This window comes from Lynx canadensis, chromosome C1 (assembly GCF_007474595.2).
Source record: "Lynx canadensis isolate LIC74 chromosome C1, mLynCan4.pri.v2, whole genome shotgun sequence".
Classification (NCBI taxonomy): domain Eukaryota; kingdom Metazoa; phylum Chordata; class Mammalia; order Carnivora; family Felidae; genus Lynx; species Lynx canadensis.
The window spans coordinates 8,115,319-8,135,275 of NC_044310.1; the positions used below are offsets into that span (position 1 = coordinate 8,115,319).

Below are 19,957 nucleotides of genomic sequence, written 5' to 3' on the forward strand. Positions count from 1 at the left end.
GAATTTTGCTAAGTTAAATTAAGGGATAGGAATTCACTGAATGTCTAGATCATATCCAAGTAAGATAAAATACTAAAACATTGATTGCTACACGAGTCTAAGTTACTTAAATTTGACCTCTTACTACAGAGGATCTATTCGCAAACACATCTTGTGACCCATTGAAAAATTAAACTGCAAAGAAGCCCATACTTCTAGAAATGATGAAGCATATTCGTAAATTTGCCAATCTAAAGAATGCTAGCATAAGAGGCAGCTCACAATGGCTTGCTTTTTACCTTCCACTAGAAATTAAGGTGTCTAAGGGCCACGAATTCTTACTAATACAAAGCTACTAAAAATAATAAGGGAAACATATCTGTATACAAGGAATGTAGGCTATGTGTTTTGGGTGATGAAAGGTATGGGGAATGGAGATGCATTTTTGTTGAGGGAAAGAAAGTAATTTGTCTTAAGGTGAAACTGATTATTTCTGGATGGGAAAGAAAATAAGGGACAAGCTGAAATAGAAAGTTGTAAAAGGTTGTGAAAAAGGAATCTGGGGAAAGGAGTTTTACATGTGACCAAGCAGGATAAAGTTGAATGAATTTGTTGTAAGGATTTTAAAAATAAGCTTTAATATCCATGGTGCACTTTTGTAAAACTGGAACCTAATTTTCTTTTATCCACTCAAAGGAAAATTTTGCTTGGACTATTAGTCTGCTCCTGATAAGAGATTGTAAAAGGCTTTTCTTTATTTTTTGGTTAATTTGCCTTGAAGGCAAAGAATTTGTTTTATCAAAATAATGTCTTGTTTTTAATCAGACCTTTGATTACTTAAAAAACAAAACACAATTGAGTTTTCTCTATTCAAAGAGCTGAGTTTTACTTACAACTAGTTAACCTTCTGTGTTTACCTGAAGAGTCTTTGTCACCATGAGTACGTGGATTACTAAGTTGTTTCATAGTGGTCTATGATCTGTTTGACCAAGTGTTTTAAAATCTTTTGATATTTTTGACAAACTTCCTTCAAATTAAATTTTCAATAAAGTCTTTTGACCTAGGAATTACTTGGGATTTTCCAGAGGGTCCCCGGAACATCTCAAAAGATTTGTTGCCTGTCCTTACACAAGGATTACACTAATTAGGCTTACTTGGTATATTAAGTTACATGGGAAGCATTGTCAAATAAGCAAAGACAAGTCTTCTTAGGTTACACTTTGCAGGTGACTGTTATTAATATGTGTTCTAGAAATTGTATGAAATTCCCAAAACTCAGATAGGTTCTGGTATAATGTCATCAGTCATTATTCTAGTTATCATCTTAAAGCGTATGTCACAGAAATAGCCAAACTTCCTTTTCTATTGTACCGTAATGAACTCCAATCAGATCTTTAACCACCGGCGTAGTTCAGTCTTGTCATTTGGAGAAAGTTACTGTTTTACGATGATGCTTTTGCAGGCTTGCTCCTGTGGAAGTGTTTTGTTTTTAAGAGACATTCCCCGGAAGGACTCTGACAAGGACTCTAGAATACAGATCTCTGATAACTTTCAGATCACACCATCGACTTGGGTAATAATGTACAGATCCCTAATGGAGAAACTAATGGCTTCATGACTTCTAACAAAAGATAAGAATCAATTCTTTGAGGCTGACTTAACTGGTGAGGATTGATAATAATGTTTTATTGCTGTTTTGGCTGAAACATTGTTGATTTTTAAAAATGTTTTGTTTTTCCCCATTTAAGGAAAACGTATTCTCTTTTTCTCTCAAGCTGTCTATGACTCAGGGCAATTTGGTAAAATCTGCCTCTGTGAACAAAGGTGAAACATTTATCTTTTTCTCCCTCCGGAGTTCTGATCCCTCCAGAATTTAGAAACTCCTCAGTGAGTATTTTTATTTTTATGGCAATGTGGTGATTTGCATAGGTTTGCTAAGAATCTGTTCTCCTTGTAACAGGACACAACTGGAAACAATGGTTATATTACCAAGGCTTTGTCTGGAAGGTCATATTTGGGAGAGATATGCATAGACTCAGATATGACCAGACAGCTTTAAGGAACTAAGTCTGGCTTTACAGAGTCAATAAAACCCCTTGGAAAAGTCACCCTGGCACTTTGCTTACAGGGTTCCCAGCAGCCTTACCACGTGATTAAGGAAGGTCACTTCCTGGCAGGTGCAAGAACCTCAGAGTATTTTGGGGACCTCGAGAAGAGGAATTCACTAAAGCTGTTGGTATTGCAGGCACAGCCTGAAGTCCAAGTCCTTAGCTTGACTTCTGAGCTTTGAGAAGCTTTTAAAAGTCCGATCTGAGATTCCTTATAAGAAGTTCTAGCAAAGCAGTTTAAAAGATTCTGTATGGTCAATGTATATTCTTGCCACATTTATGTAAATAATCAAACCCAGTTTATTGAGACTATTGGTAAGAAAATTTGTCTTACTTTTATTATCCCTGATAAAAATGGGAGTGACTGTAGAGAGAAATATTGTGTTTCAGCAAAAATCTGTAACACACCCTTGGGAATATCAGAGTCTAGTGCTGTTCATTGTCTTTGATGTTTTGTTTTCTACCTGTAAACTGGACTAGATCTTATCTTAATTTTTTTTAATGTTTATTTATTTTTGACAGAGAGAGAGAGAGAGAGAGAGAGAGAGACAGAGCATGAGTGGGGGAGGGACAGAGAGAGAGGGAGACACAGAATCTGAAGCAGGCTCCAGGCTCCGAGCCATCAGCACAGATCCCGACGCGAGGCTCGAACTCACAAACTATCAGATCATGACCTGAGCCGAAGTCGGACGCTCAACCGACTGAGCAACCCAGGCGCCCCTGGACTAGATCTTAAATTCATCTAGTTTCTTCCAACAAATGGCTACAACTCTCTAGACTAATATTTTCAATTTTTCTCCCTTCTGACATGGAATCATTGAAAACTAATACTGCTTTTTTTTTTTTCCTCAAAAGCCATGCAAGCTAACTTGACAACCTGATATAAACTTCGGAGAAACCACCACCACAACTCATGTATAGAAGACCTTTGTGCCTGTTGCTGTGTTTGCCACTCAGAAGAATCTCCCGAGGCGTTCAAACTGCAAAGCAGGAGAATCTGTTAGATGGCCATTGCCTGCCCTCGCTCTATCTGAAAATGCTTCGAGCCTGACATCTAGCAGTCTTCTCAAGTGGCCACCCTCAGAACTTGTTTATGATTTGCTCCAATCACGAACCATCGTTTTTCTTTTGTTTCCATAGGATTGCTGTTATTAAATACCTGACTGGTTGTGCAACAGAGGCCTAACTTTGGGAGCCCTCCTGCATCACTGCCTCCTGAAGGGACTCACCACTGTTCTCAGGACTAGGGGATGGGCTCAGTGTGATATATAGGACCATCAGCTACTCAGCCACTAACTCAGTTCCTTCCCCCATAGCCATCTACTCAGGTTTTAATGTGTGAAGTTTCCTGGGTGGCTTCAGAGGAGGAGCTGATGGGGTCCAGGGCAGCCTGCCCTATGATATGCCACTTTGGCACAGGGAACATTTCAAATTTAAGTTACTTAAGAAACAGCCAGTATACGAAGGACACTCTGGTCCTCCACTGTCCCCCTGAAAGTAGGAAGCTTTTCCTCCCATTAATCTGTCTTATGTCAATTTAATTATTACACCAGCCTAAGGATCTAGAAGGCGTTACCTTCTGCAAGAGGCCTCCTCTGTCCTCACTGTTTAAAGTGACAACTGCTCACCCCAATCCCAACCCCCTAAATCTACTCTGCTTTTTTTCTTTTTCTACAAGGCCTGCACCTTCTTCTAACATGCTGCCCAATTTACTTACTTCCTATGTTTTATTTAGTTATTGTCTGTTCCTGCTTGCCCCACCCCCACCAGCGGAACATATTTGGTCTGTTTTGTTCGCAGAAGTATCCCAAGTGCCTATAGTGACCAGCTGGTGGTAGGCCCTCAGGAAACGTGTGTTAATTGAATGCACGCATACATGCCCTTGAAGCTGAGGAAGAGGTAGGCTGCCCTGTGGAGGGGTGTCTTCAGGTCTGCTGCAGTGCTGGAAGTTTCCATCCAGGTCCATCTCCCTGGCATGTTCGGTCCCTGCAAGGGCTTGTGGTGGAGAGTTAGTCTCAGCACGAGCTGGAGCCAGTTGCACAGGCAGTGGATGGTGACGTGGGCAGGGGCCTTTGCTCTATCTTTCCAGGCCATTGTCCCGCTCACCCTCCATTCCTCCCCCGCTGCTGCCTCAAGTGCTGTGTCCAGCGGGATACAGGCTGGTCTCCTCCGTCTCCAGCCTCCCCAGGATCAAGCAAGCAGCCTCTTGGGATCCTTCTTCTCAGCCTTGACAGGGTCCGTTCCCAGCTCCAGGGAATCCCCAGAAAGCAGGTGCTTGGCACGTCACTCCTGCAGCCAAGATGTCAACGCCCCCAGCTCTGGGTGCTGGCCCCTCAGAGGCCTCTGTCCACGTTCATCTGCCCGGCAGTGGTCTCTGCCCTGGCCACACAGCCTCCCCAGAACCCCGCAGAAGCTTCTCTGGAGAGGCATGGTAGATGCGGTGAGGCCGTCCTGCAACCTCCTGCTCTAAGCAAGGCCACGCTACGTCCTCCCCACAGGGGAGGGACACATGGCTCTCCTCACCTCCCGCTGTCCGCTCTTCATCTTCAGGGAGTGTTTTTGTGGTCAGGCCTGGACCCTCCACCATCCTGGGAGTGTGGATCAGGGACCCTGGAACTTCCTACCTCCTGCGCCCATCCTCACGGTTCCTGAAAAGGCTTCTCAGACTTACCAGACCCAAACTGCACTCCCACCCCAGTCTCCCTGCCTTCGTGAACAGTACCCCCAGTGTCTGAGATGCTCAGTGCTGGAAACCCCCAGAGCTGTCCTCGGTGCCTCTCACACACAGGCTATCCCTCAAGAAGTCCTGTGGGCCCTCCCTCCAAAGAACCAGCAGAATCCAACCACCTCTTACCTGGCCACTGCCCTGCCCTGGTCGGAGCATACTGAGTCTCGCCTGGAGCGTGGCCGTGGCCTCCTAACTGGTTTCCCTCATGCCACCTTTGTCCCCTCCGGTCTATTGTTTGCCCAACAGCCTGGGGGTTGTGCAAAAATGCAGGCTGGTTATGTCCCTTCTCTGCTCACAGCCCGCCAAGTCCCTTCCCCTAGCCCCTGGTCCCACATGATTTGCTCTCCTCCTGCTCTCTGAACTCCTCCTTTGCCCTCACCCCATTCCCCTGTCCTCCAGCTACGCTGGCCCTTTGACTCTTCCTTGAATTCAACAGGCAACTTCCTGCCCCAGGGCCTTTGCTCTTGCTGTGCTCTCGGCCTGGAATTCTCTCCCTCTAGATAGCTGCGAGTCTCACTCATTCCTTCAGCTCTCTGCTCAGGGGTTACCTGCTCAGAGAGGCTTTTCTCAACCACCCTGTGTAGATAGCCCCCACCCCCTCCTTTTCAGCCCACCCACTTCCATCTATGTTTCTACATAGCTCTTTCCTGCCTTACATTTTGTAAATACTTGTTTGTGAGTCATAATGACAGCTCCATGAGAACAGAGATATTGGTTTGGGTGCTGCTTCGTTTCCATTGCTTAGAACTTCATTGTCCCAATTCACCACAGGTGATTATTAAAATGTAAATTAATTAAAAGAAAAGAAAAAATCCATTTCCTCAGTCACACTAGCACTTAATAGTCATATGTGGTTAGTGGCTCCATACTTGATAGTGTAGAGCTAGAACATTTCCTTGGTCAGAGAACATTCTATCGAGCAGTGCTGGCTTAGAACATAGCAGGTACTCAGTGAGTATTTGTTGAATGAATTAATGACTGAATGGTGCTTTTGAGAACATCATCCTTATAGGAAGGTGGCAAGTTCCTCCCACGTGCTGGACATCGGACGGGGAGGATTTTACATATTAACTCAGCTTTATGATGGCAGCATGAGATGGTCCTCAAAGTCACTAGTTTATAGGCAAGGAAATGGGCTGGCAGAGTCTAACACATTTTTTAACAGCTTTATTGAGATATAATTCACATACCGTAAAATCTTCCCACTTAAAGTGTAAGGGTCGATGCTGTTTAGCATTGTCACGGAGTTGTGCAATCCTGACCCCACTTTCCGAATATTTTCATCACCCCAACAAAGTACCCCCACGCAGTCACTCCCTGGGCTGCTATTAATTTCCTTTCTGTTGCTCTGTGTTTGCCTATTCTGAACATTTCACATAAACAGAATCATTCGGTGTGTGATACTATGTGACTGGTTTATGTGGTGAGTGCTAGACTTTACAACTCCATGATCTTGTTATTAAAAACCCAATGGCGGGGCGCCTGGGTGGCGCAGTCGGTTAAGCGTCCGACTTCAGCCAGGTCACAATCTCGCGGTCTGTGAGTTCGAGCCCCGCGTCAGGCTCTGGGCTGATGGCTCGGAGCCTGGAGCCTGTTTCCGATTCTGTGTCTCCCTCTCTCTCTGCCCCTCCCCCGTTCATGCTCTGTCTCTCTCTGTCCCAAAAATAAACGTTGAAAAAAAAACCCCAATGGCTACACCACACATTTTCACGTGTTAGAAAGGAATAATAATAAATAGCTGGAAGATGGCCAGTGAGGCAGAGTGATAGGCGAAAAGAAAGTCCTGGGTCTTGAAGAGACGTTTGTACGTTACAGTTCACAGCAGTGAACTCACACTGCTAGCACTCACAGGAGCTAAAATATGGAAGCACCCCAGGTGTCCATTGATGGATGAATGGACAAGCCAAATGTTGCCCATAGATGTGCTGGAATATTATTCAGCTGGAAGAGGAAGAACATTCTTTTTTTTTTAAATTGTTTTTAACGTTTACTTATTATGGAGAGAGCATGAGCAGGGGAGGGGCTGAGAGACAGGGAGACACAGAATCGGAAGCGGGCTCCAGGCTCCGAGCTGTCAGCACAGAGCCCGACGCGGGGCTCCAACTCACGAACCGCGAGATCATGATCTGAGCCGAAGTCGGACGCTTCACCGACTGAGCCACCCCAGCGCCCCGAGGAAGAACATTCTGATGGGTTCCACAACGTGGATGGACCTAGAGGACATCATGCTGGGCCTTTGAAAGAAGCCAGTCATGAGAGGACCAACACTGTGTGATTCCACCTACCTAAGGCACCTCGAGTAGTCGAACTCAAAGAGACAGAAAATAGAAGGGTGGCGGCCAAAGCCGAGAGAGAGGACATGGGAGTTATTTCTTAATGGGGGCAGAGTTTGTTTCCAAGATGGAAAGAGTTCTGGAGATGGATGGTGGTGGTGGTGGTTGCACAACATTACGAATGTATTTCATCCCACTAAACTGTACCCTTGAAAATGGTTAAGATGATAAATTTTATGTGTATTTTGCCTCAATAAAAAAAAAATGGGGGAAGAAAGAAGAAGAAAGGCCCTGGGCTGGGAGTCATGGGTCTTACATTTTAGTCCTGATTCTTTCTTTAAGTGGGTGATCCTGTGTAAGACCTCAGCATCTCTGGGGATGCTAATAGGTCCATCCAAATCACACGGGGACCCAAGGGAAATCCCCACAGTTGCTGGTCTACCTATTGGCCGTGCAGGGGAGCTCTTGGAATGAGCCTCCCCTCAAGGAGGCTGGGGCATAGGCTGTCCCAGCAGTGGCTGTGGGATTTCTGCTGCCATCTGCCCAAAGTTTCTCTGGTTTCCTGGGCCAGCTCCTAGGGAATTGTGGAGAAGCCATGGTCAGAAGCATCTTGAACGGGTTCCCAAGAAACCCATGTTCAAATTCCAGCTTGCTCCTTACCAGTGGCGTGTCTAACCACCATGAACCTCAGTCCTCTCATCTGTAAAATGAGATAACACACACCTGCGCAGCATAGGGTTGCTGGAAATGACATGTGATAAAACACGTAACCTGCACACAATAAGTGTGTGACAAACCATCTACGTTCCCACTCTTGGGCTAGAGGCTTTTTCTGAGTAAAGGTGGCAAGCCTGGAGGAGAAGCAAGTTCAGATGTTCAAGCTATTTTTCTTATCAGCTGGCTCTCCTTGGGCTCTGGAGCACCACCCCCCCTCCCCATCTCGTGTTCAGCTCCAAGCCTGCCAGGGGGTGTTGGGGACCGGACACTGGTGTGGGGTAGCAAAGCAGGTGCAAGTGCTTATTTTTCCTCCCTGCCCAGAGCACAGTGGTCTCCTTGCTAGACCATCTATCTCAGTGGAAACCTTTGCTGAGATTTATCGTCCTGTTTCTGCTGGGTACGGGCTGCGGGAAGGTAAAAAATGTCCTTTTTGAGGCAATAAAACATGAAACGGAACCCAATTTCTCTCCAGGGTAAGAATCATTATGTTTGACAATGGCTGTAAAGTGTATAACACTGAGGAAAGGGGGCGGTGGCTGAGGGCCTTGTGGAGGACGGGGGCGAAGTCACCCCTGCAAGATGGAGTCATTGCGTAGTCACCAAAGCGGGCTTGGAAGGAGCCCAGGGGCCGGGATGCCACCCCACAGCCCATCTGATGCCCAGCTGAACTCAATGTCCCCATCCTTTGAGGTCCCCATGAGAATTCAATGCATTTTTATCAAGGACCTCTACTGGGCAGGGGGCGATAAGAAGGCCACCCTGCCTGCTGTCCCCAGCCCTTTAGAGAGAGAAGAATGAAACGTGTGCTCAATTGAATTGAATTGAGTGTTAAGGAGTCTGGATCTCATTCAGGGGGAACCAAGAAACCAAGTGTTTAGAGTTGGTATGTGTGTGCACATGTATGCTTTTGCATTTTCTGAACTATAATTTATAAAGCCTTCAAGTCGTAAGTGTACGATTTACTTATTAAGTTTATTTACTTATTTTTGAGAGAGAGAGAGAGAGAGAGCATGCAAAAGTGTGAGGGGCAGAGAGAGAGGGAGAGAGAATCTCAAGCAGGCTCCTTGCTGTCAGCACAGAGCCCCATGTGGGGCTTGAACTCACAAACCGTGAGATCATGACCTGAGCCGAAGTCAGATGCCTAACCGACTGAGCCACCCAGGAGCCCCTTAAGTGTACAATATAATACATTTTTTCATACGAATATATCCATGTAACCACCACCCAGATTAAGATGTAGGACATTTATGGTGCCCCAGGAAGCTCCTTCCTGTCCCTTCCCAACAAAGGCTCCCCAGGATAACCACCGTAGATGCAACTCTTTCTTCCTGAGCGTCACGCAATTGGAAACATGCAGCATGCAGTTTTCCCTTCTTGCACTCATCAGTAAGACTCATCCATGGTGTTGTGTATATCAGTTCATCCTTTTCCACCGCTATTATTCCACGTTAGGAAAACATCACGATATACTCATCCGTGATGATGTTGATGGACATCATGGTGGTCTCAAGTTTGGGGTTTTGACTAGCAAAGCGGTGGTGAACATTCATTTCTTAAAATTTTTGAAATGTTTATTTATTTATTTTGAAATTCGAGAGAGAGCATGTGTCAACCAGAGAGGGGTAGAGAGAGGGGGAGACAGAGAGTCCCAGGCAGGCTCCCTGCTGACCTGGGGCTCCCATGAACTGTGAGATCATGACCTGAGCCAAAATCAAGAGTCCAATGCTCGGGGCGCTTGGGTGGCGCAGTCGGTTAAGCGTCCGACTTCAGCCAGGTCACGATCTCGCGGTCCGGGAGTTCGAGCCCCGCGTCAGGCTCTGGGCTGATGGCTCAGAGCCTGGAGCCTGTTTCCGATTCTGTGTCTCCCTCTCTCTCTGCCCCTCCCCCGTTCATGCTCTGTCTCTCTCTGTCCCAAAAATAAATAAACGTTGAAAAAAAATTAAAAAAAAAAAGAGTCCAATGCTCAACCGACTGAGCCACCCAGGCACCCCCTGCAATGAACATTCTTGTCCATGCATGCCTTCCAGTGAGTGGGCATAGGGAAGAGTTCTGAGCAGGTGAGTGGCATGATTAGATTGACTTTCTTTTTCTTTCGTCCTTGGTGATGGTTAATTTTATGTGTCAAGCTGACTGGGTCACGGGTGCCCAAATATTTGGTCAAACGTCGTTCAGGGTGTTTCTGTGAGGATGTCTTGGATGAGAGTAGCATTCAAAATGGGAGGATGGTGGGACTGGCCTTATCAGGTAAAGGCCTGAATAGAATGAAAAGCACTGACTTTCCTGTGAGTAAGAGGGGGGGCTCCTCCTACCTGACTACCTTCAGCTGGGACATCAGTTCTTTCCTGCCTTTGGGTGAGAACTGAGACATTCGCTCTTCCTGGGTGTTGACCCTGCCAGCACTTGGACTGGAATGACACCCTCAGCTCTCCTTGGTCTCCAGCTTACTGGTTGCAGATGTTGGGATCCCTCCAGCCTCCATAATCCTGTGATCCAGTTCCTTACAACAAATCTCTGTATGGGTCCTGTTTCTCTAGAGCATTCTAGTACATCCTTCTTTTAACTTTGAAAGATCTCAAAATCATTGAAAAGTTAAGATAGTAACACGACCGCAGCAAGTTGATTACATTAACAACGCTTGTGTCCCCATGTCACTGTCTTTGGACGTGTCTTTCCGCGCTGACTCTGGGCTCGGCCATGTGACTTGCTTTGGCCAGCGGGACAGCAGGACAGCTGATGTGAACCGCAGCTTGGAAGTGTGTGTTCATTTTCTTCTTCCTTTCTTGGCCTCCCACTGCTGCCAGGAAGACACCCCCAGGCCAGCTTGGCTGCGGGATGTGAGGGACTCATGGGGGAGAGCTGAGCTGTGCCAGTCATGGTCACCTCCACCAGCTGTTGACAGGTGCGTACGCAAAGCTATACCGCATCTGTGGAACCACTGTTCAATGACCCAGGGGCTTGCAAAAAATCAGAAGTAGCTTTGTTTTACATTTGGGGATGGTCTCTTAACACAAACAGATACCACAATAAACACTTATTTATTCTTTACCTAGATTTACTTATTATTAACGTTTTGCCATATTTGATGTATTCTTTGTATACTTCTGAAACATTTGAACATCACCTACATCATGACACCTCCATCGCACGTATTCTGGCATCTGTCTCCTAAGAAACAAGGCCACCCTCCTACCACGATCACACCGAGTCGCTTAATATTATTACAGTGATATCTAATGTAGAGCTTGTGTTCAAACTTCCCCAATCACCCAAAATGTCCTTGGTAGCTGTTTTACTTCTTGTTTTAGTTCCAGGGTCTAATAAGGATCATTCCAGTACACTGGCCACTACACAGAGGCTTATAGGCTCAGCCCAGCATCCGACCTTGAGGATGGGGGCAGGGCAGGCACACCATCTGGCTGGGTTCGGAGCCCCACATTGCCACTTCCCAGCTGTGTGACCTTGGAAAGTTACCTCCCGTTCCTCGTTCTTGGGCAGCTTATATACAAAACAAGAATGTTACTATCATCCTCCTCGTGGGGTTATTGCGAGCATCTCGTGAATTACACACAGAGGGGCACCTACATTGTAAACCACTGTGCTTATGTTAATGATTTTTGTCACAGAGAGGATCATCAGTACTCCCTGTGTCCGCTAATCAAAGCAGGTCTCATCACACACCTTTCCATGGGCTTCCTGACAGTAGCGTGTGAGTGCTTCCATTTAGCTGGGAAAGCAGGGTTGAGATTCCCTTTCTGATAATCCCCATGTAGACAGAGGGAGGCTGCACCATTCTGGGGGAAAGAGCATCCTAGTCCTGGCTTTACCTCTAACTTGCTGTGTGGCCTTGGCAAGTCACTTGCTCTCTGGTCCCTCCCAATGGATCCCCCCCTCCTTCCCTCCTTCCTTCCTTCCTTCCTTCCTTCCTTCCTTCCTTCCTTCCTTCAATTGTATCGATGGATGGAAGGTTCCTCCCGTTCCATTTTTTCCTCTATTAATTTGGAAGCTATAATCCGTGCTATTTTTATCCTCTTGTAATTACCCTAGAAACGCATCACGCATCCTTAGGTTGTAATTGCCAGCCACGAGTCCTGTCTTCGCACTCCTCCTACATATTCCAGTGACTTCAAGTGCGTTAAGTCTGGTTGCCTGTATTTTGATTCTCTCGTTTGTTTGTCTTAACTCCACAAATGAAACATTTCAACTCATGAATGTTTGTTTAAATTTACCCACATGTTTGCCATATCTTCTGCTCACCATTCTTTCTCGCATCTCAGCCCTTCCTGCTGGCCTCATTTCCCGCCCCCCCTCCTTTTTTCCCCTAAAAGTGATGCTTTTAAAACTTTTCTTTAGTGAGGGCCTCCGTTGTAAACTCAGACAGTTTTTGTGTGTCTGCAAATGCCTTTGTTTTGCTCCCTTTCTTAAAAATGAGTTTCAGAGGTAACAGAATTCTCAGGGGACATCTTGTCTCAGCTTTTTGAAGGTGCTCCTCAACTGTCTCCCGGACTTCCAGAGTTTCTCTGAGAGCCCTGACATCAATCCAAGGGACGTTCCTTTTTGGGTAATCTCTCTTTTATCTCTGGCTGCTTTCAAGATTTTCTCTTTGTCTATGATACTCTGTAGTTTCCCTGTGCCATGTGCAGGTGGAGATCTCTTTTTATTCATCCTGCTTGGGACTCATGGAGCCTTCTGAGTCACAGGGTTGGAGTCCTTCACCGTTCTGCAAAACTCTTAGCTGTTTTCTTTTTCCATTATTCTCTCCAATATCTCCTGCAACTCTAACGAGACACGTTGGATCTTCTCATTTAACCCTCATGTTTCTTAATCTCTCTTCTGTATTTCTCCTCTGCCTCTTTCTGCTTGCTGCCTTCTGGGGAAGGTTTTCTTATCTTTCTTTTCTCTCTTCTCAGTGAGGTGTCATTTTCTGTCGAGTCCATGAACTTAGTTTCCTGTTTCAATGATTCCACTTCTCATTTCTAGATACTTTATTTGGTTCTTTTTGAGACCAGCCTGGTGTTTTTCATAATCTCCTCCTCCTTTTGTCATACGTTTGGTATCCACGTTTCCAGGGTAAAGCACACTCACATATTTATTTTATGTTCCAGATCAGACAATTCCAACACTTTCCATCTTTGCAGGTCTGGCTTGTTGTTGTTTCTGCTGACTCTTGCTCGAGGTAGCTTGCCTCCTTGTGGGTTTTGGCTTTGGAACGTGGCACCCGTGGTTCTCAGAACTTGTTTTCTGTAGAAATTCTTTCCGGCCTGGGTTTAAGAGGGTGTTTTCTTCAGAGAAGGTTTCTTTATGTTTCTGTCAGGTGTTGCTACACATGGCGGGCCACTTCTCTGCTTGTGGCTTTTTAGGCCACGTGAGTAGAATGAATTCTGACCCCCCAGCCCAAGTGAGGGCGAGCCAGTGGGTAAAGTTCTCAGAGGGAGATTTTTTTAAATATAATTTTTTAAAAATGTATTTATTTTAGAGAGAGAGCAACCATCAGTGGGGGAGAGGGGCAGAGGAAGAGGGAGAGAATCCTCAGTGTGGAGCCTGACTCGGGGCTCAATCTCACAAGCCATGAGATTATGACCTGAGCCGAGATCAAGAGTCAGGCGCTCAACCCACTGAGCCACCCAGGTGCCCCCAGGAGGAGACTTTTTTCTCTCCATTTTCCCCTTTTCACAAGTCACAGCAGGCTTTTCTTAGTTCATGTCAGGAGGACTCTATGCTGGGGCAGAAGACTTGACCTCCCACCTTGCTTAGGCTCAGACCTTGTCTCTTGTCTCCCTAACACAATGTATGGGGCCCAGGCTTTGGGTTGACCAGGCGCCCCCACAAAGATGCTCTCTTGATTCTTGGGCATTGCATTTCTTATTCTTTCTGACCTCGGAAGGTTTTCTTTACTCTCCCACCAGCCTATCCATGCATTAAAAAATCTTTTAATTTATGCATCCAGCAATGCTAAGTGTCCTGTATCAGGGTAGAAATCAGTCCTATGGCCCAGTTTTATTTGTTCTTCATTCATTCCCTTATTCATGTGGCAACTACATCCTTGAGCACCTACTGGGAGCCAAGGTTGAGCACCACCAACCTTGAGCACCACCACCTACAGCCCTGGGTTAGGCAGAAGGGGTACAGAGATCAGTAAGACATGTTGCCTGACCTTGGAAGTGCAGCATGAATGAAGTAAAGGCCTTAAAACCTAAAAACGGAAAGTGTTTGGGGAAATCATTGAAATCCTACAAATTAACAATCGCTGCCATTTAGCGAGCACCTCCGCTGTGCCAGGCAATGTGCCAAGGGCCCCACCTGTATCATTTTATCAACTTCTCTTGACAACCCATAAAGGAGCCACTGATGGGGAAACTGAGGCACAGAGAACTTAAATAACCTGCCCAAGGTCACACAGTTGCAAGCTGGTCGAGCCATAATTGGAAACCAGGCTGTTTGGCTTACGAACTGGGATCTTACCTCTGTGCTAAGGGATGGTTCCTGCCTTGAAGATGTTCCCATCCCCCAATCCTTACCTCCTCCCTCAACCACCTGGGCCAGTGACCTCCTAGCCCATTCCTGGCCATGGAGCCCTGGCCAGACCCCTGAGCCCGTCCTTAGAAAGACCTCCTCCCTGACCAGAAGCAGCTCCATAAAAAAGGATATGGTGAGGGCAGCCTCGTTAATACTATTTCCTTCTGTCATTTCGGCAGGGAACAGTGAGCCACTGGAGGAGGAAGGTTGTGCATGTGACAGGAGGAGGGGTCTTGTGGCATCACTGTGAGGGTGGATTTAGCCTAGCAGACGGGTCAGGCTGGGTGGGGGGATGGGAGGGGTCCTCAGGAGGAGGTCTCCAAAGGATGGGGAGGGATGGCTTGGAACAGATGAAGGGTGGGGGGACTGGGTACCCACCCCCAGGAGGTCAGAACCGGGGCCACCTCCCAGCTGGGGCTGATTCCTTTGGGCCCACAGGGGTGGGGCAGGAGACATTCTTTACAACCAACTCAACGTGTGGTCACACTGCAACTGTGTACTCCGTGAGGGAGGGCCCAGGCGGTCTGAATTGTCTCTTTGTCCCCAGCACACCGAGCCAAAAGCCCGGCTCGTAACTATAAATATCTGTTGAACAGACCATGGCTACACGCATTAACATCGTTCTTAAATTGCATGTGCTACCTCGGAATATATGCTCATTATGTAACTCGAGCTCTAAAGAAGCATGTTACGGAGAAAAAGTGAAATTCTTTCCTTTATCCCATCTCTTTCTCATCCCCTCACAAAGGTAACCACTGAGAGCAATTTGGTGAGTCTCCCGCCAGATGGCTTTCCAGAATGCACGAATTTGTACGCTGACGGAGCAGACCACCATGTAGCAAGTGCACGCACACACAGGCACATTGCACTCCCATCTTTGCTTTGGCACCCACACATCCGGAAGAACCCCCAGTGTCCCCCTCCTCCTGTTGCTAGGTCATGTTGCTTCCCAGCCGTTGCTCTGCTAGGAGATCCTGGGGTCCTGGGCTTGCAGGGACTCTGAACAGGATGTGGCCCATTTCCATCATGGCGGGTGGGGGGGGGGCGGCGGGCAGAGGAGGCTGGAGAGGCTGGGGGGGAGGGGATCCCCAAAGGGTAGAGAGAGAAATCAAAAGACCCAGGAGCATCTGTATATTCGATGAGAATCTTCTCCCGGAGACTTCCCTTCCTCCCCTCTCCCCCCTCCCTGCCAGTCCTCCTGCCCCCACCTGACAGGGTCCCAGCCTCGCATCGTCTGCTCTGATCTGGAACCCTGCACGGAGGTCTCGGCTTGCTCTGAAGGCTTGTCATGTCTGCGTTTAATGAAGTTTAATTATCTTCCAAGATTCAATGAATAATTATAAATCTTTTCAAGATGCAATCACACGGGTTCATGCTTCATTAACGGTGGAAAATCAATTGTAATTCACGTAATTCCTCTCTTCTGGAGATCAGTCTGTTTGTACACGGGCTCCCCCTTCTTTCTCATCCCGCTTTGTCTCCCCCAAGAAGTACATCCGATGCCTGGCTTTTTCCTTCAGAATTGATGATCCTTGGTTGGGGGCCGGGGGGAGGGGAGGAGAGCAAAGCCCAGGTGAAGTGGGGAGGGGAGGAGAGAGAGAGAGAAAAAGATGGTCCCAGTGGGGCGCAGGCCTAGGTAGATATTTATAGGAGGCAAGGAGAGCTGAGAAAGTGTGGGGGAGGGGTGCGGGGAGATAGAGAGAGGTCTCTTCAAGGCCACAAGAAAGCAGGGTGTTTCTTAACCTTTTTACCGGGAGGGGTCACAGACCCCTTTGAACATCTGAAGAATGTTATTGATTGATACCCCTTAAAAATGCACCCAGAGCATCTTGTGGACAATTTGGGATGTTAGGTCCCCAGACCCTGCCCCCCAGCCACTCTGGCCTCCTAAGTGTTCCAGATAACTCAGGAAATACAAGACAAAGCTCCTTCTTAGAAACTTGGGATCGTCTTCTATTTCGGAGAAATCGAGGGGCTTTGCTGGGTGCCATTAGAAGCTCATTTCCAAGAGCAACTATAACCTGGAATTTTCCAGACCACAGAGAGCCCTGGTCAAGGGCACCTTTGCTGAAGACTCCTCTTTGAGACATCTGTGGCCCAAGCAAGCTCTTCTGACCAGCGCAGCCTCCTTGCTGCCAAGACTCATGTCTCGCCCTCGAAGGTGGCAAGGTGCCCGCGTTTACACAGGAGAAGAGACAGGGACCTTGGGGGGCCACAAGGACACAGGGAAGTCCTCACGCAATCAGTCAGACCAATGGCGAGAGCAAAGGGAAACCTTTGTGCAGAGATCTGGACTCTCTAAAGTGAACAGAGAATGAGGGCCCTGTGCCCCCCGTGGCGGCCCAGTTTCTTCCCCTGGGCTGTAGATCAAAGCCTCCAAGCAACGCTGTCCAGTAGAACTCTCTGTGATGACGGAAGTGTTCTGTCTCACATGGTCCAACACAGTAGCCACCAGCCACACGTGGCTATTTAAATTTAAGTTAATTGAAATCAAAGGGAATTAACAATTCAGTTCCTTAGCTGCATTAGCCACATTTAAGTTTATAGACTTATTTTGAGAGGGAGGAGGGGCAGAGAGAGAGAGAGAGAGAGAGAACGCCAAGCAGGATCCACACTGGCAGCGTAGAACCTGATGCAGGGGCTCAAACTCACGAACTGTGAGATCATGACCTGGGCCGAAATCAAGAGTCTAACCGACTGAGCCACTCAGGTGGCCCTGAACTAGCCACATTTCAGGTGCTCAACCACCACACGTGGCTAGTGGCTGGCCTATCAGACAACACGGATCTAGAACATGTCCACCATCGTAGCAAGTTCCACAGGATCACTTAGCGCTAGGCTCCTCATGCATGGTAGCACCCATCAGACAGCAGGAGCCGCCTCTAGTTCTTGTGTTAAACATCTCTGATATGGCCCTGTATTAGCTTCCATTTGCTGCTTCAATAAATTGCCTCAGACTTGGTGGCTTTAAACGACACAAATTTCTTATCATGATTCTGAAGGTCAGAAGTCCAACGTGGAGGGGCTCAGTCGGTTAAGCATCTGACTTCGGCTCAGGTCATGATCTCACGGTTCATGAGTTCGAGCCCCGCATCGGGCTCTGTGCTGACAGCTCAGAGCCTGGAACCTGCTTCAGATTCTGTGTCTCCCTCTCCCTCTGCCCCTCCTCCGCTCATGCTCTGTCTCTCTCTGTCCCTCAAAAAATAAACGTTAAAAAAAATTTAAAGAAGTCCAACATGGGTATTCCTGGGTGAAAATCAAGGTGTTGGCAAGCCTGTGTACCATCTTCCTTCTTGCCTTTTCCAGTGTCGGGGGGCAGCCGCATTCCTTGGCTCTGGCCCCATCTTCCATATCGTCAGCACAGTTAGGGCGGGGTCTTCCCTTTCAAGGACTTACATGGTTAGGTTGGGCCCATTCAGGTGACCCAGGATAATCTCCCCAGCTCAAGGCCCTTAACTTAATCACATCTGCAAAGACCCTTTTTCCAGGTGGGGACCCTGAGATCCAGAGAGGAGAGAGGACTTCTTTTCAAGTCTTCCGACCTTGCGATGTGGCGATACAAATGTCTGTCCCTTTGCCGTCTCTGGGACGTTTCTGTACCTTCAGACGCGGCATCTTGCCCCGAGTGGATGCTCATCGAGGATCTGTTGACTGATTGTTTGTGACCCTGGCCGGCCCGGTGAGGTGTGTTCTGTCTGCCCCCATCTACAGAGGAGGAAAGTGAGGTTGAGAAGGACCAGGAGGAGACCCGAATCACAGCCCCATCTGGAGATTCATTTTCCCAAGAAAAGGCATCCTGGCAGCTCCTTAGATACCAGCAGGCCAGGATCGGGCTGGAACCGCCGACAGCTGCTTGGATTCTGAGCTAGACGAGCAGGAGCTGTGACTCCTGCCTAATGAACGACTTCTCTTCCGCACATATGTTTCTGCTAATCAATTGGCGCGTCATTAGCCCACGTACAGATTGTCTCAACTCCAAATGCAATGCAAATGTAATCGGTTCCCTGAGGCCTGGTGGGCAGGGTCCTGCCATCCTCAGGCTCCCCTCCCAGGAGAGGTCAGTCCCGTCTCCCAGACTGCAGGGCCTGTCAGTGCACGGGGTGGGGGGTGGGGCTGAACTGGGGCTGGGGGAAGAAATAACCCGCCCACGCTCGCCCAGTGGTTGGGGTAGGGCCCTGACTCCAAGCTGGGAATTTGCAGGGTGAGGAGGCGATGAGGACAGGAATCCGTGTTTGCTTCTGACTTGGGCAGAGGTGGGGCCACGGGTCCTCAGAGGAGCCGTTCTCTCTGCACGGGCTCACCGAGACCCCAAGGGCCTCACAGAGAAGCAGTGTGGGACCACGGCGTCTGGGATCACCTCCTTCCCCCACATCTCTTGCCAGCTGCACCCCTCGGCCGCTCACGTTGTACAGCGAAGAGACACCACCTACCTTGCAGGAAGGTGTGAGAATGGCATGTGACGTGCCCAGGATGCAATGATAATATCTCACGCTTGTTAATTGCTTACACGCGCCTGGCCTTGTTCTGTTTTGCATCTGTTATCTCATTCCATCCTTACAAAGGTACCGTGAAGTTGGTGTGGTTATCCCCATTTTACAGACGAGAAGACTGAGGCACAGAGAGTATGTAATTTACTCCAGGTCATGTCGCTAGGGAGCAGTGGAGCCAGGATTAAAGCCCAGATTGTCTGTCTACACAGTCTGTGCTTGTAAATCGTCACTAGGCTACACGGTCTCTGAACATGCAACCTCCCCCTGGCCCTCCCAGATGTCCCTGCTTCCCACCCCCCGACCCCAAACTCCCTGAGGACGGCCAGGCTGCAACTGCTCCTGAGATCTGTTATCTGTCCCCCTGGGAAACAGGTAGGACCTTCCTGGCTTCTGGGGTCTGGTGGGCTGGCCCCATGAGGGCAGCTTATGGGTTGGGGGTGGGTCACATGGTCTGCACATCAGTCATCTGAGTGGCAGAACCTCGTTTGCCCCCAGAACCCTGGTTGCAAGGAAATCTGGAAAGTCTGGTTTTGGTTTTGTGGCTCCTAAAGTTCTGGAACCCGCACTAGAAGGACATGGAACCGTGCCCTTGGTTCGTCTTATGTGACGGAACAAAGAATCTCTGCTCCTTCCATGCTCCTGGTTTCTCTCTGCCCTGAACTCCCCTGTCTTTGGACTTTGATATGAAGCATGGCAGGGCAGAGTTCAGTCTCTCTTCAGCTCTGTGACATTCAACAAGTCACCTAACCTCTCTGACCTCACTATTCCCGTCTGTGAAACGGGTACCTCCCTGGAAGTGGTTTTTGCGAGGATTAATTGAGATTATGTAATGCTGAGATTCCACCCCACCGCCCCCATCGGCAAGCCCGCCCAGAGTCTGCACACAATGCACACTTCCTGAATGTCACTGCAGCAACAACTACCACCGCCACCTTTTCTACGCCTCTTCCTGCTCGGCTGGGCGCCCCCTGGGTTAGCCAGACAGAATTGTCGCTAGAGCTGAATTATATGATGTTTCCAAAACAGCCCCTGTGGATCGACTGAATTCTGTCTCCTCCCCAAGCCCCTTCCTCTGAGCAGCTCGATAGGGCAGTGGACAGCAATAGTGTCTGATTATTTTGGGAGGTTGAAGGTCAGAACTCCCTGGAA

The 19,957-nt window shown here is 48.1% G+C and overlaps 1 long non-coding RNA gene across 1 annotated transcript; it reads left to right on the top strand.

Moving 5' to 3' along the window:
• Positions 1 to 1,959: 1,959 nt before the first annotated feature.
• On the top strand, positions 1,960 to 10,432 carry LOC115520378. Its single transcript, XR_003970780.1, has 3 exons — positions 1,960 to 2,046; positions 4,388 to 4,389; positions 10,422 to 10,432. It is a non-coding gene; the product is annotated as an uncharacterized LOC115520378 (long non-coding RNA).
• Positions 10,433 to 19,957: the final 9,525 nt, after the last annotated feature.